Source organism: Amblyomma mixtum, chromosome 2, assembly GCF_055824585.1.
Source record: "Amblyomma mixtum isolate Tamu chromosome 2, ASM5582458v1, whole genome shotgun sequence".
Classification (NCBI taxonomy): Eukaryota; Metazoa; Arthropoda; class Arachnida; order Ixodida; family Ixodidae; genus Amblyomma; species Amblyomma mixtum.
Window position 1 is genome coordinate 142,466,299 of NC_143013.1, and position 13,649 is coordinate 142,479,947.

A 13,649-nucleotide genomic window follows, 5' to 3' on the forward strand; every position below is an offset into this window, starting at 1 on the left:
CACGAGTCAAAAACAGCCGGTGCATCGTAATTGACCTAGAGCCAAGTGTATTCAAGATGAAACTCCTTTCTTTTCCAGCACATCTGAAGGATCTGTACATTCAGAACGCCGTACGACCATCGGTCAGAGTGACATAAATCATGGTTGAAAACAGGAGGAGCATGTCAATAGAGCAGATGCGTACGTTGAATCGAGATATTATGTTGACACTGCCTGATGGTGTCGCGGTAAGTGATGTTACCCACCATTTTACTCTGTATGAAATTCAGTGTCTCAAGTTAATACCCGGAATGCCTCTCCTGTATCACGACCGTCCATTATCGCCACTTGTGCTGCACTCTACTTAAAGGAGCTATCTATGAACATTATGCAGAATAGTGCCATTCAACGTTTCCGCATCCCACATAATGTTCAAAAAGTATTAGCTCGTGCAGATGATGTAGCACCATTTTTCTGCGCAGACGAGCCTAGCGTGTGAGACGTTGTTCGCTTAATTGAGTAGTTTGGAGTAGTTCCTCGTGTCCAGATGTACCCTGCTAAGAGATCCGGTCAGTGATTTCGGTTTTGGGGATCGAAACCAGCTGAAAATCCTCGCGTGGCATGGACATGTGTACCCTCCAAGTACTTTTGCGTACCTTTTGGCGCGTACAGGCAGAGTGAAAACTAGTGGAAAGGTCTCATATAGGCTTTACAGCGCTAACTCAGACATTTGTTCCACATGGCCTGTCAATATTCGGCAAGGCTACTGCCTGCAAATTGTTTCTAGCAACAAATATTTCTTATGTTTTACTGATTATTCATTACGTCGGGATTCCTATTCATCGCATCCTTAGAGTTTTTACGCTCTTGGTTGTTGTCCTGCTATAGAACCAATGTGACGTGATTATATTTCCGGGCCTCCAACGGGGGTGGGCTAGGTTTTTTCCATCATTATGTGCGCCAGATTGCTGGCCGCTTAGTGTTCTTTAGTGAAACTTCCCACCCGATACTTCGAGCGTTTTTGCAGCCAAATTTAGTTATGCGTAGCCCACGCTGACTGCATCCGCTAACTTCTCTGACCGTCCTTGTTTATAGCGGTTTATTCATTACGTATTTTTTGCTATACTTTGTCTGCGATTCATTTTTAACAGAGTTCTTATTTCCAGGATCGCGAAAACGCTTGTAGAAATACTCGATTTCAATGCTTTTCCCTACTTTTATTTACCGCTTATTGTACTCTGCATTGCCAGGACATGATATCCTTACCCGAGTGTGAAAAATGTTATTTTCACCGTGCACTAAGAGTTTCTTCTGTAAGCTACATACGGAAATATTTCCCGTGAGGACTTGACTTCAGAAAAGGGCATTTTTTTGTCATCTCTCAACTGCCGCCACTGTGAGGTTCCTGAAACAATCGGTTATTTCTTCATCAATTGTTAGGACACGATTTGGCTCTGGAGTGAATTGCAATGGACCTTGAAAAAAACTAATTTATTTCACTTTTCACCGGAACGCAGTACGTTAAAGAACCGCTCGATCTGTTTTTCTTTCTCTGATTGGACTACGCAGCTTATGAAAATCTAGAATGATGGAACGGCACTGTGAATAAGTTGTTTTGACGAAACCTCATTTCTGCCAAATGATCATTCAACTGACGGAGGGTTATGAAGAGACCGGCTTTAAACTGGAAAGTCACACAGCCTTGATTTCCTAAGCCTTACTTCCCGCCTAGGGTAATGGTGCTCTATATTTTTAGATGTCTTTGGAGCCGTTTGCTAAAATTTTTTACATAGTTCGTGTAAATAGGACATACTCTGACGAATAAAATGAAGCTGACAGTGGCGGTGGACTTAGCTCTCGGGCTTGGCCGACGGCCATTAAAATCAGCTCTTTGCCATCGTTCATCTTGCCTCGTTCTTCGGCAGACTACCACGTAACGTTTAGTGGAGCTCGGGGGGTATGATCCAAATTTTGTCCTCCTGGTCATCGTGCTTCGGAGTCCTCTCTCTGCATCTTTCCTTCCTGGTCCGCGTCGCCCGGCCGTGTTGCTGCCTGCCAGACCCGAGCAGACCTCGCCGTTATTCCCCCGCCCCGTACCCCGCCCCGACTTACCGATACCACGAACTGGAACCGACGCAATGACCCAACCTACCGATCCCACGTGCCCGAGACGCCGATCTCATGAGAAGACATCGTCCCCTGTAAATGCCGTTCCGCGCATCCAAGGGTCTCGGCCGTGAGCTCCTAGTGAACTGCGGCCCGGAAGCTCCGCGTGCCAGGACTTATTCGCTCATCACTTTCATCGCGGTGGCCAGCACTCCACCAAACTGCCATTTTTTCTTGTACCATCCTCTCAAGCCTATCACCATAACATGCGCATCTTTTTCAGTGTCGTTCATTCACGATCGGAACAACAGCTCATTGACCCCGGGTAGTGTGACGAAGACGAAGCTGGCAGTGGTGTGGGGCGGAGCGCTCGTGCTAGGCGGACGGCCATTAAAATCATCTTTGCATCGTTCATCGCGCTTCACTCTTCGTGTGTCAGCCAAGTAAGACTATTTTCAGCGTAAAAGATATCGTATTTAAACAAAAATGTGCATCAGTTGCCTAGGGCTGACGTGGATGGCGTAACTCAGGGTCCACGGGTTCGGCACCCAGCTAATTATTAAACTTCCCTTTCAGCATGAATCATATACCAAACAAGAGCTGCAACCAACAATCTATTTAATTTACCACCTTGTTACAATATGTACGGCCGGAGACTCCTAGAATACAACCGAGCCCATGTGTGGAATGAAATCCCTAATGAAGTTAAAGAAAAAAATAACTTCTCGGCATCTTTAAAACACTATTTAATTTCCATGGAAATGTAGGAATGAATTCAATTGTGTGTGTTAATCTTGAAGTTTTTTTTTATTTTACACGTTCTGCAGTAATATTGTACTTGTTTTGTATTTGGACCCCTCACTAGCCGCAAAGGCTATGGGTCCAAACAACAGTTTGTGTACTGTTTCTGAGAATAAATAAAGAAGAAATTCAAAAAAAAGAGTATGCAACTGCTGTATCTCGCCGGTACTGATCTAGAGAGCAGTAACGTGGAGGCTAACGAAAAGGATTCTGCTTAAGTTCAGGAGAACGTGCGAGCTGTAGAAAGGGAGATGAAATGTGTGACGCTAGTAGACCGGAAGCAGGCAGAATGGGTGAGGGAACAAAGGTGGCTTACTCACCTACTAGTCGAAATCAGCGGGTTTGGGCAGGGCAGGGCATGTAATGCGAAGGCAAGGTAACCGCTGGTCTTCAAGAGCAACGGAGTGGATTCCAAAAGAAGGCAAGCATGGGAGGGGGCGGCGGGAAGTCAAGTGCGCGGAGGAGATTAAGAAGTCTGGGAGGATACGGTGCCTGTAGCTGGCAAAGGGCAGGGTTAATTGGAAAGACATGGGAGAGGTCTTTGCCCTGCAGTGGGTGTAGTTAGGCTGGTGCTGAATTTACTTCGCATAATGCATGTCACAATGGCATTTAAGTCATGCTGCCACCTCACGATTGCAATTTAACTCGGGTTTTAATCATTTTTATTTCCACAGCTCTGCAAGTTACCGTCTCGCCCACTTGGGATTTTCTCCAAATGGTAGCGCCAACAAGCATTGTTGTGTCTCCGCTCAACGGGAGCATAAAGCTGTGGCGTGTAAGTAGGGATGTCAGGTGATATCAGATACATAACACGTAGTTAAATACATTTTGCGCTGGCTGCATGGTTTCTAATTCTGTGTCTGAAAATGCGTGCTCTTAAACTCAATTTTGTGATTAAAGAGGTATTTATGCTCGCGCCCAGTATTGCTGAAAGACTGGCTGAAGTGCTTTCAGCAAGCTTGTCTCTTGCCGTCAGCGCTACTTGTCGGGGCAGTACAAGCCGGGCTTTAATTCAGGTGGACTTTATTTGGAATGACACCTTTTGAAAATCAAATGAATATTTCATAATTTGCCAGTATCCGGATCTGCTTTCGGTATCGAACGCTTTCAGAGGCGTCATTACACCCAGCTTGCATGCCGCCCAACTTGGCGTTAGCAGGTAAGGTTGGGAGCCCTGTGATGACGTCGGCGGTTACGAAGTTCAGTCTAATGTTGGCCAGTTTTGGTTCATGGAGCCAGGCGCTCATCTTTCTCTTGTCTCTGCTTCATCGTCGTGTTTCTGCGCAATGTTTTTGAGAACGCGCACGCAACATGGCTCAGGAAGGCCTACGTTTCGTCCTCTGGCTAGTAGGCTGCATTGGCTTGACGGGCACTGACGGGACGACTGGACGCGACAGCGGGACAGTGCAGAATGAACAGGCTGAATGAAAGGGTACCACATACAAACATACACACACAAAAAGAAGACTGGCAGAGCGTGAAGACTAAGGAGCTACACGCAATCAGGCCACAATCCAGTGCTGCGAGCACACAGTGCAATCGTGATTAGTCTTGACCCACAGACGTGTAGTAGCTGCTGGAGTGGTGGATACGGCTGGCCAGCGTGGAGACACTGCACATAGCCGTGGTAGAACCGTAAAAAACAAGCTTGCGCTTGGTTTTTAGCCATATAATCTCCTTGCCGGTTGGTGTCATGGTGGCGTGGGAGCCGAAAATCTGGGCCTTTAAGCGAATCCGGAGAAACCATAGGTGCGGCAGACATATCGTTTGATGCGGGAAACATGGTTCGGGAAGATTTTGTGCACACCATGGGGACAGTAATCGGGCATATCACGGAGACGGCTGGTCACGGGGCCCAGCTAGGCTACCACGCGGTATGGGCCCGGTACCGAGGCAAGACCTTCGCGGCACGGCCAGTAGCGCGGAAGGTGCGGTGAACGACGAGTACACCACACTGCAGAACTTTGACTGTCGAGGGATTTTAATGCAGCCTGCAAGTCGCTAAGATTAACCACTTAGGTGGGTCTCCTACGGATACTGTGAACTGTAGTGGCAATAAATTGCATATATCTCAGCTGTCATTCAAACTTTTGCGTGAGCCACTTGAACTGCTCGTCGTTTATTCACATCTGGAATTACGAATCCTGATGTCAATGAATGTTTAAGACTTGAGCCAACAGTACAGATATGAATTTGACCAAGATACCGCATGTATATGTATGGATGTGTGGATACTGCAAGATCGACACGCATTCGAGGAGCGACGTCACGAAAGGAGGTACCACGCCACCAGATGTTGTAACGCAGCTGCCGTGTGGCAGCTCGGGCGGTGTAAAAACTTTCCCCGCCACGAGTGCCTTGAAGGTAAGCATTGTATATGAGGCGCGATACTTCCGTATGCGTCTTTCGCCTGCAGCACTGCGGCGATAGAGGCAATGATCACCTGGTTGAATTTCACTAAATGCAGAAAGGTTACAAGGATGCTAAAGGCTATGCTGCGAGTATCACGTATGCAGAGGAGATGAATTCTGTCGTCTAGCTACACCGCTCTCATGACGTTTGACTGGACATGCAGTGTTGGCCGACAAGTGCATAATATGGCTGTATAGTCGGCTCTCTTCTTCTGAGACTTCAGTGAACAACTCTAAGAAAGTTACACTGACCTTTAGCAGATTGTTTAATGTTTTCGCTAGTGAGACTGTGGTGTTGTGACCTGCCGAAGATCAAAACGAAATTGCTATCGGCCAAAGCGGCGCATGTCGTACACTATAAACGTTATCGTAACCTGCTCATGGAAGCGAAAATTGGACTTTCTTAAGTGTTATTCATCTTTTCCTTTTTTTTTTGGTCTGTTCGATGTCGCGTTAAATACGTTGCGTCTGTACGATATTTTGCGCCTTGCATTTAAATGAGGTTTTTATTATAGCAGCCGGCACATCGATCCATTACTTGAGGTTCACCCTGTGGGGCCGATTTATTTGGTTTGTACGCTTAGACACGCACAAAAAAACTTTCATCGCAACCCAGGATTGAAAGCAGATAAATTTTGTATTATACAGAGAATCTTCAATTGAGAGCGGCCACTTCGGTTAGGATTAATGGGCATGAATTAGCAGTTCGTGTTTAGAATGTTGCTTGTTACTCCTAAAGAAATGATAACAGCCCAGATGAGCCCAGCCGCTATGAGAGGTGTTCTTTGTTCAGTTGAACTGCACAAAAAGTAGCACCAGAGAGTAGTATTCTGTCTACGTCAATGCTAACGCCATTACCTTCAAATCACATGCAGCTGTACCCTCGCACGGCTGGCCTATATGTAATAAAATGATTATGCGGGATCTACACCTTTCAATGCTACTTTGGGCGATGCAAGCGGTTTATTTGGAAAGTTATCAGCCATGTTTGTGTAGAGCGTGGTGGCGAACAACAATATTAATCCTTGTCTGGAATACTGCCAAGAGTTCGGGATGCTATCACCCCTCGAACTCCTCTATTGATCAAGCATCACCACGAAATTTCTGCGCTTTTTTTACAGGACCATGTAGCAGTTCTCTTACGAAATGGGTTATGTGGCAAATGTCGCGAGCATCTGGCGCATGTGGACGACAAAGGAGAATTTTTCTCATAACGGATGGCATGGAACTGCACTCATGAATAACTTGGTAAGAGAAGCATTGCTGCTTTTTATCTTCTACCGCTAAGCCAGCAACTACTGTGCTATGGCCATGGCCCCACGTGTCACAGACATGAGCGAATTTTGCTTCTACAAAGCTGCCACGCAGTTTGGAGAAGGTGGAACATTATAAAAGTTATGACGTACTGTGCAAAGTACGCGGTTCGCTACGATTTTAATCGAAAGCATAGGTCGCTCACAGCAGCAAAAAAACATGCTCCGTCCGGTATCGTCAAGAAAAATCCTCATCGGCTGGCGAGTACCCTTAGCGAAAACTAATAGGTTTGGAATATACAGTGGGCTATTTCAAGTGTATTTTAAACATATTTTGTATTCACGAATGCATTAAAAATATGTAGGAGGGAATACGGTCCAGAAATTTCATCGATGGTATTCGAAATATATTCTTAAAATATGCCAAAAATACCTCAATGAATGCATACTTTGAGCACTTTTCAAATACGTGAAAAAATATGTTTGCAGTTTTAGCATCTTGTCAATGTAATAGCAGTGTACTTTCGAAAACGTGAAGTTAATTCGTCCGAAGTGCACTTCAATTTTAACGAGCAATCAGTCCTTTTAAACGCATTTGCAGCACGCTACTTGCTGCCGTTGAACAGTCGAGTGCTCGAAATCGTGTTTCGGAAAATGGCATTTTCATGTTGTCAGTGTATCTGAAGTGCGTTTGCGTAAATGCGCAATTAATTCGTCCAGAGAATACTTAAATTCTGGCAAACTGGCCGTCCGCATTAGCATATTTGCAGCACAATTTAAGCAGCCGTTGAACAATCTAATGCTCGAAATCGAGTTTCAGGAAATGGCATTTGCATGTTGTCAGTGTATCTGAAGTGTACTTGCGTAAATACAATGAATTCGTCCAGAGAATAATTAAATTCTAGTAAATTGGCAGTCCGCATAACATATTTGCAACACACTTCAAGCTACCATGGAACAATCTGGGGCCCGAAATGACGTTTCAAGGAACATTGAAAACTCTCCCTTTCCTGTCCTCCTTTCTTTATGGTGACTTTTAGCAGGAAGGCAATCACCAATTATTTACACTACGTGCGGATAACGTGGTAGCATTATACGGGCAAAGGCTCCTTGGGTACTTCCGGGCCCAGCGAAAAGGACCTCGACTGGCAAGCCCGACCGGCTCCCTTAGATGCCCGTGTATCTGTTGGTTAACATTTCGACTCCTGACTTATGCCTGACGCAAGTTTCAACAGCAATTAGGTTCTAGATCACCCCCAGATTCTAACACGCCCAGTAGGGCGCATGTGCGATAATGTGGTGGACCACATCTTTGCGCAAAAAACGCCTCACCGGCCAAGAGAGTGCGTCGCTCTCGGTGGGTATATATAAGGCAAGCCAAGCATGGCACTTGTCGGAACACTTCTTGTTCGCTGCGTCACTTCATCACGGTTTGCAGTGTGTATCTTTGCCGTTCCCGTTCCGTCACGTGACCACATAATTTCATACATCTCTTGATTGATGATGACTTCGTGTGTACAATTTGTTCTGCAATTGAAGGATTAACCATCTCATTGTGCGAAGCCGACCAGTAGGCATTTTTTAAGCCCAAGTGAATATATTTTAAATGTATTTAATGTATATTTTTACTATATTTTTAATGCATTATAGATATGCTAAGCGGGCAAAAATGTACTTTTCAGGTATCTTTAAGGACGTTCTAAGTAATATTCCCCGTATACTTAGAAGGCATTTCTATTGTAGTTTAAGCATAGGCACAAAAATTCGATATAAGTATGAAATTAATACAATATGTTTAAAATGCATTTTTAGCACATCCTCTTTTTCGATAAGGGTAGTGACGTCACCAGTGGCTTCACCAGATCGAAGAGATCTCCACCGTTTGGCTGGAGAAAATTGACGTCACCAGACCAGGTTCGTATGTGTGAAGCCTCTACCTGCAACCGCGGGAGGTGGCAGGGAGTGCACGGCATGAGCGCGGGAAGAGCAAGCTGAACCTTACTAGCCCCACAAGTCACTTCCGGCGAAGGCATCAACAGCTCCGAATGCTGTCGCATTGCCAACACGTAATCGGATTAAGTGCCCTCTGTTCTTGACTACTAACTAGGACCGTGTAGATAAACGAACAGGTCTAGGCAGTCATGGTAGTCCCAACTTTTCGACGTAGTTATTTTCGACATCGTTATGTGTGCAGTAGGTGGGCTAGTTTTTCATTTTGTGAATTTGTAATGTATAGAACAACGCAAACATTGTTGCATTTGGCACTACCGTCAGTATTGTTTAGTGCCTTCGAAAGGTGTAATTCTTAACTCACTGCGATGCTGAAGTGGCTGGTTTCGTAGAAACCGCGATTTCCGTCCTTTGTTCAGTAGACACAGACAGGCTAAAAACATGTGTCCTAAAACATCCCTCTACCCGGTGTCAGTTACTCTCTTTCACTGAGCGGCACGAAATGGGGGATGCCCAAAGAGAATATTTCTTACTCTAAAGAAAAGAAGGTAAGGCGCAAAGAATAAATGGAGTGCCCCAATAGCACCTTCAGAATTATTTGCAACTGTAGCGAAACTTTACACGTAGCTCGCGTCGACTCTTTCGAAAGGCGAAACCTGCCCATGTTTGGAGCGTCAGAGAAGTTCGCACCCGCAGAAGCGCATTACTAGGTTATTACTGTGGACGGGCCTCTTAAACTAGCGAACGTGGGCCAGTGTTTCACTACAGCTCTCTGCAATGTTGCAGCACTCCTGAAAAATTGACCGATATATTGGCACTGTCGTATTTCTTTTATTGTGTATTAGTTAAGCGAAATTATGCTAAAGTTCAGAAATAATGCGCCGAATTTATGGCGCTGTGCATCATTCAGAAATATAAAGCAGTTAAAATGATAAGGGATTTCCTCGCCTCTCTTCCTGTCTTTCCGTCTCCAAAATGCTGCTTCCTTTATTCAGCTGCCACATGTTTTCAAAGAAAACAACGGCCAAGGCATCACCAACAACATTGGGTAATGTGATAACTAAAACCCGTCATACGTTGCTAGACGGGGGCTCGTTACCTTTTCGCTCCTCTTCTTCAAAGGCATAATTGTGGTCTATAATGAGGCCATTAGCAGAACGTCTTACTTAGCAACTCCAAGCCATTAAATTTTAATTAGTGGGTTAGAGATTGCGCCATTATGCTGCAGTTAAAGTAAGCTCTACTAGTCTGGCGATTACATCTTCTTAGGGGCATTTTTTCTATTTCTTGCGACGGTTGAAAGTCCGTAGACTTCCTGATAATCTCTTCAAATAGTATGGTATGAAAAATTATTGTGAAGCCCTGTAATTCATCGTGCATAATAAGGAAAGAGAGCACAGGGCGACAATAGCTAAATAAAAGGAGGAATGTGTGTTTTCTTCTTAACAAAGTGTACCTATAATCTTTGCATGCACTTCTTGCGTGGACTTAAAACTATGTGCAATCCTCTGTACAGCACACGACATCAAACAAAAAAAATTAGCAGTTTACTAAAAAACCCAAACACAAAGTCACGGGGCTGATAAAGGCTTGTTGAGGAAGAAAAAAAAGATATTGTTCCCAGGAGCACAGCTTACGCTTTATACGTTTTCGGAAATCAAATTGCAGGAAACAGCAAAGTGTACGAGACCATAAAGAAAGCACCCGTGAGCAGACAAGGAGTGATGCCGCAGAAGCCTTGAGCAGCAAAACGTAGATCACCGTGGGGTGTGTAGCCGGTTTTTCTTGCATTTTTTTATTTTTCCTGTGACCCCTAATAGCTCTGTCCTCACCGGATCTCCGGAACGCCTTCTTGGAGAGGGACCAAAGAAGAGCACAGACAGAAATCAGCGAGGTCAAAAGAGCAGCAAGTGGGGAAGGCAAAAAGGACATCCGGCAATCAGCTTCCTTCCGGCATCTCATGGAAGCTGAGCTTCCGACGGCATTCAGGTATACCGTTAGTGGGGCGACTGCACTTCAAAGCATAAGAATTACAAAGCAAAGACTCAAGCCGGAAGGATAAAACGACTAGCTGAAAGCAAGAAAATGAATGCTCAGGATGACTGATGGCAAATATATTATTTCGAATAAGGAGATAGAGGAGAACATGCTCATTACTTTATGATCCAAGCTTTTCATGTATCTCAGTTACACAAGTGCCGCACTTGTCATCGGAAAAAAAAAACGCTGTGCTGCAATAAACTTCGAGCGAAAAAGCAGCGGCCGCACTCAACCACTTGACTCCATGGTGGAATACCGCTTTCGAAATGAAACCTACAATCTGATCTAGTTTCCTAAGACATAAATTTGCTACGCAATGGTCACAAACAAGAGGAGTTACGGTGGTCCGATACGGAAATTAGATCTACTGTTCAGTGTCGGTAAAAGAATCGAAAGCCGCGGCAAACGTGCAGTCAAAACGAAAATGAAATTTGGTGTGTTCGTGTGGCATTCATTTTGGCACATTCATAAACAAAAAGCAATATATTTTGTGTGGTCCGATTCAGACACCAATAACGCCAACTAGGAGTGTCCTCTCCACGAACAGTACACGTATTCAGGCTAAGACATGATGTAGGTTGATGCACAAAGATGGGCGATAAAGTAGAACAAGTAACCTCATGTGCCACGCACAAATGGGCGAGAAACAAAGAGCGTTAAATAAGGAAGGGGCACACAACTGCAACGAGCTTCCTCGCGTTTTCGGAGTATTCCTTCTCCCCTTTACATGTACCACTGACATCCATCCCATCGTTAGGGTTAGTAGGCCTTCGCAGTTGAGCGTAGATATCTCCTTGATCTATAAACTGCGAAGTTGCAGAAAGGCTAAATGTGTCTGAGCTCACCACGCTGCCATTTTCTTAGTTACACAGATTCATCTGCCATTGTTATATTTGTAATTTTTAAGGAGTTTTCTCTACAAGTGAGGCCTGAAAGTTTCCAGTCAGCAAGTGGACCTAATACTTTCACTGCTCTCTTGAACAAGTACAATCTTGAACAAGGAAATTCAATGCAATAAAGCGGATACTTTTTCACAAGCCCCTGTGATAACGTTTAGATTTGAGGGGCAGTCGCGTCGGTGGAAGATACTCGCTGCAAATCTTGTAAATCAGCTTCCCTTTTAATTATACCATGGGGAGGTGCTCACCTGTTTCCTGTTAGGCTGAGCGGTTGGACCGAAATCAGTTTTATCTAATGCACGTGGTCCTTCTAGATCCGATACATTTTCTCGTTTCAGTTCTCGCTTTGGGAAGTAAATGTGCGCTAATTTCTGAATAACCTTGGGTCAAAATATCTATAGCTACCTGCTCTAGGGCGAAATAGTTGTCTTGTGGAGTTTTGGAATTGAACAAAATGTTCACGTTCAAGGATATGCTCCATGCTAAATTTTCATGCCATACGTTTTTAATGTGGCGCATTTTGTTTTACCTCCATGACCAGAGCGCATAAAGAACTTTGGAGCTACAATGTCAATCACACCTCTCCATAAAGCGCACCGCTCCTCTCTATGAAGAAGTTTCGAGAAGGCAATTTTCACTTTCCTGCTGGACCCTCGTCATTCTCGATGGAATCAGTGCGGGAAAAAAAGGCTGGACTACTTCTGTCAGTGCCCTTTGTTGTGTTTTTTTGTACTATACTGAAGCTTGTTTTCTAAACTGTATAGCCCGCACGCTTTCCCCGATGTACTTACATTTTCAACCCCTCAATCAGCACATGTTAATATCGCATGCTGGACACGTTAAACAACCGATATATAATAGAAACAACATAAATATCGCCAAGTTTTTGCCTTCATTTTATCCCACCGTTTATATCTTATTATGGTACTGTGTGGAACAGTAAGTTAAAGTATACAATGGTATGGCATGGTAAGGTATGATATGATATTCTGTTGTAAGGTAGGGTATGGTGCACTATGGTATGCTATGCTATGGTATGGTATGGTATGGTATGGTATGGTACAGTGTGGTATTTGGGGGTTAACGTCCAAACCTTTGTACACAGCTAGAAGGTGGTGGTGGTGGTGGTGGTGGTGGTGTGACACTTTTATTAGAACATCCTTTCTATTAGGCGTTCAGTACGTCCTGGGCCAAGGCGACGAGGGCACGTTGCAGCCTCAGGTCCAGGGAGGAGAGCCAGATGGGCCACGGTGGGGGTGGCGGGAAAGGATAGGCGGGGGACTGGAAGGCTGCGTGGCACTGTGTAAGGCAGTGTTATATGTCTTCATACGAGGTCTGTTAGAAAAGCATCCTTCTTTATTTTTTTTTTGCGAACACCTGATGGAAATGAAACAAGCGCGCTTGCATCAGGCGACCTTGAACCTTCGTGCGCATGCACGGATTTTTTCCCGCCTGCCGATAGCGTCAGCCGCTGGGACGCAGCATTTGAGTAAGGCGGTGCGCAGTGCTTTCGTCGGTTTTTTATTGCAAGTAAAATGGCAGAGTGACAGGAGCAGCGCTACTGCATCAAATTTTGCCATAAACTGGGCGACAGCCAAGTGGAAACCATTCGGAATATTCAGACGGCTTTCGGTGACGATGCTATGAGCACCAAACAGATTAAGCAGTGGTACAATTGATTTAAAGATGGCCGCACATCGGTGGAGAGTGAGCCACGTTCCAATCGGCCAACAACATGCCGAAATGACCAGGCCATTGTCGAACTGAGCTCTGTGGTGATGCGGGACCGTCGTGTGACTATCCGAGAAATTGAGGAAGAGGTGGACATGAGCGATGTTTCCGCACATTCCATTATCACCGAAGATTTGGACAAGGAGAGAGTTGCGGCGAAATTTGTACTGAAGCTGCTCACGGTGGAGCAAAAGCAGCTTCGTGTTGAAGTCTCAAAGGACATGCTGGATTCCACAAACATTGACCCCGACTTCATCAACATCATAATCACTGGTGATGAGTCTTGGGTGTACGGGTACAACCAGGAAACCAGATTCCAGTCGTCACAGTGGGAGCATTCCACGTCATCAAGACCAAAGAAGGCCCGCCAAGTGCGCAGCAATGTGAAAGTGATGCTGACTGCTTTCTTTGACTCCTCTGTGTGGCACACCACGAGTACGCACTCTACAGTGTCAAACAGTGACCAGATAGTACTACAG

The 13,649-nt window shown here is 45.1% G+C and overlaps 1 long non-coding RNA gene across 2 annotated transcripts in view; it reads left to right on the forward strand.

The window, feature by feature from the left end:
• The window catches only part of LOC149361109 (uncharacterized), a 31,829-nt gene extending 26,131 nt beyond the window's left edge, over window positions 1–5,698 (forward strand). The window contains exons 2-4 of one of the 2 annotated variants that reach the window (XR_016288908.1): window positions 79–227; window positions 3,561–3,661; window positions 4,184–5,698. This is a non-coding gene — a long non-coding RNA (uncharacterized LOC149361109). The remainder of the gene's footprint in view (window positions 1–78; window positions 228–3,560; window positions 3,662–4,183) is intronic. The other variant, XR_016288909.1, reaches the window with a different exon arrangement.
• The last annotated feature ends 7,951 nt before the right edge of the window (window positions 5,699–13,649 follow it).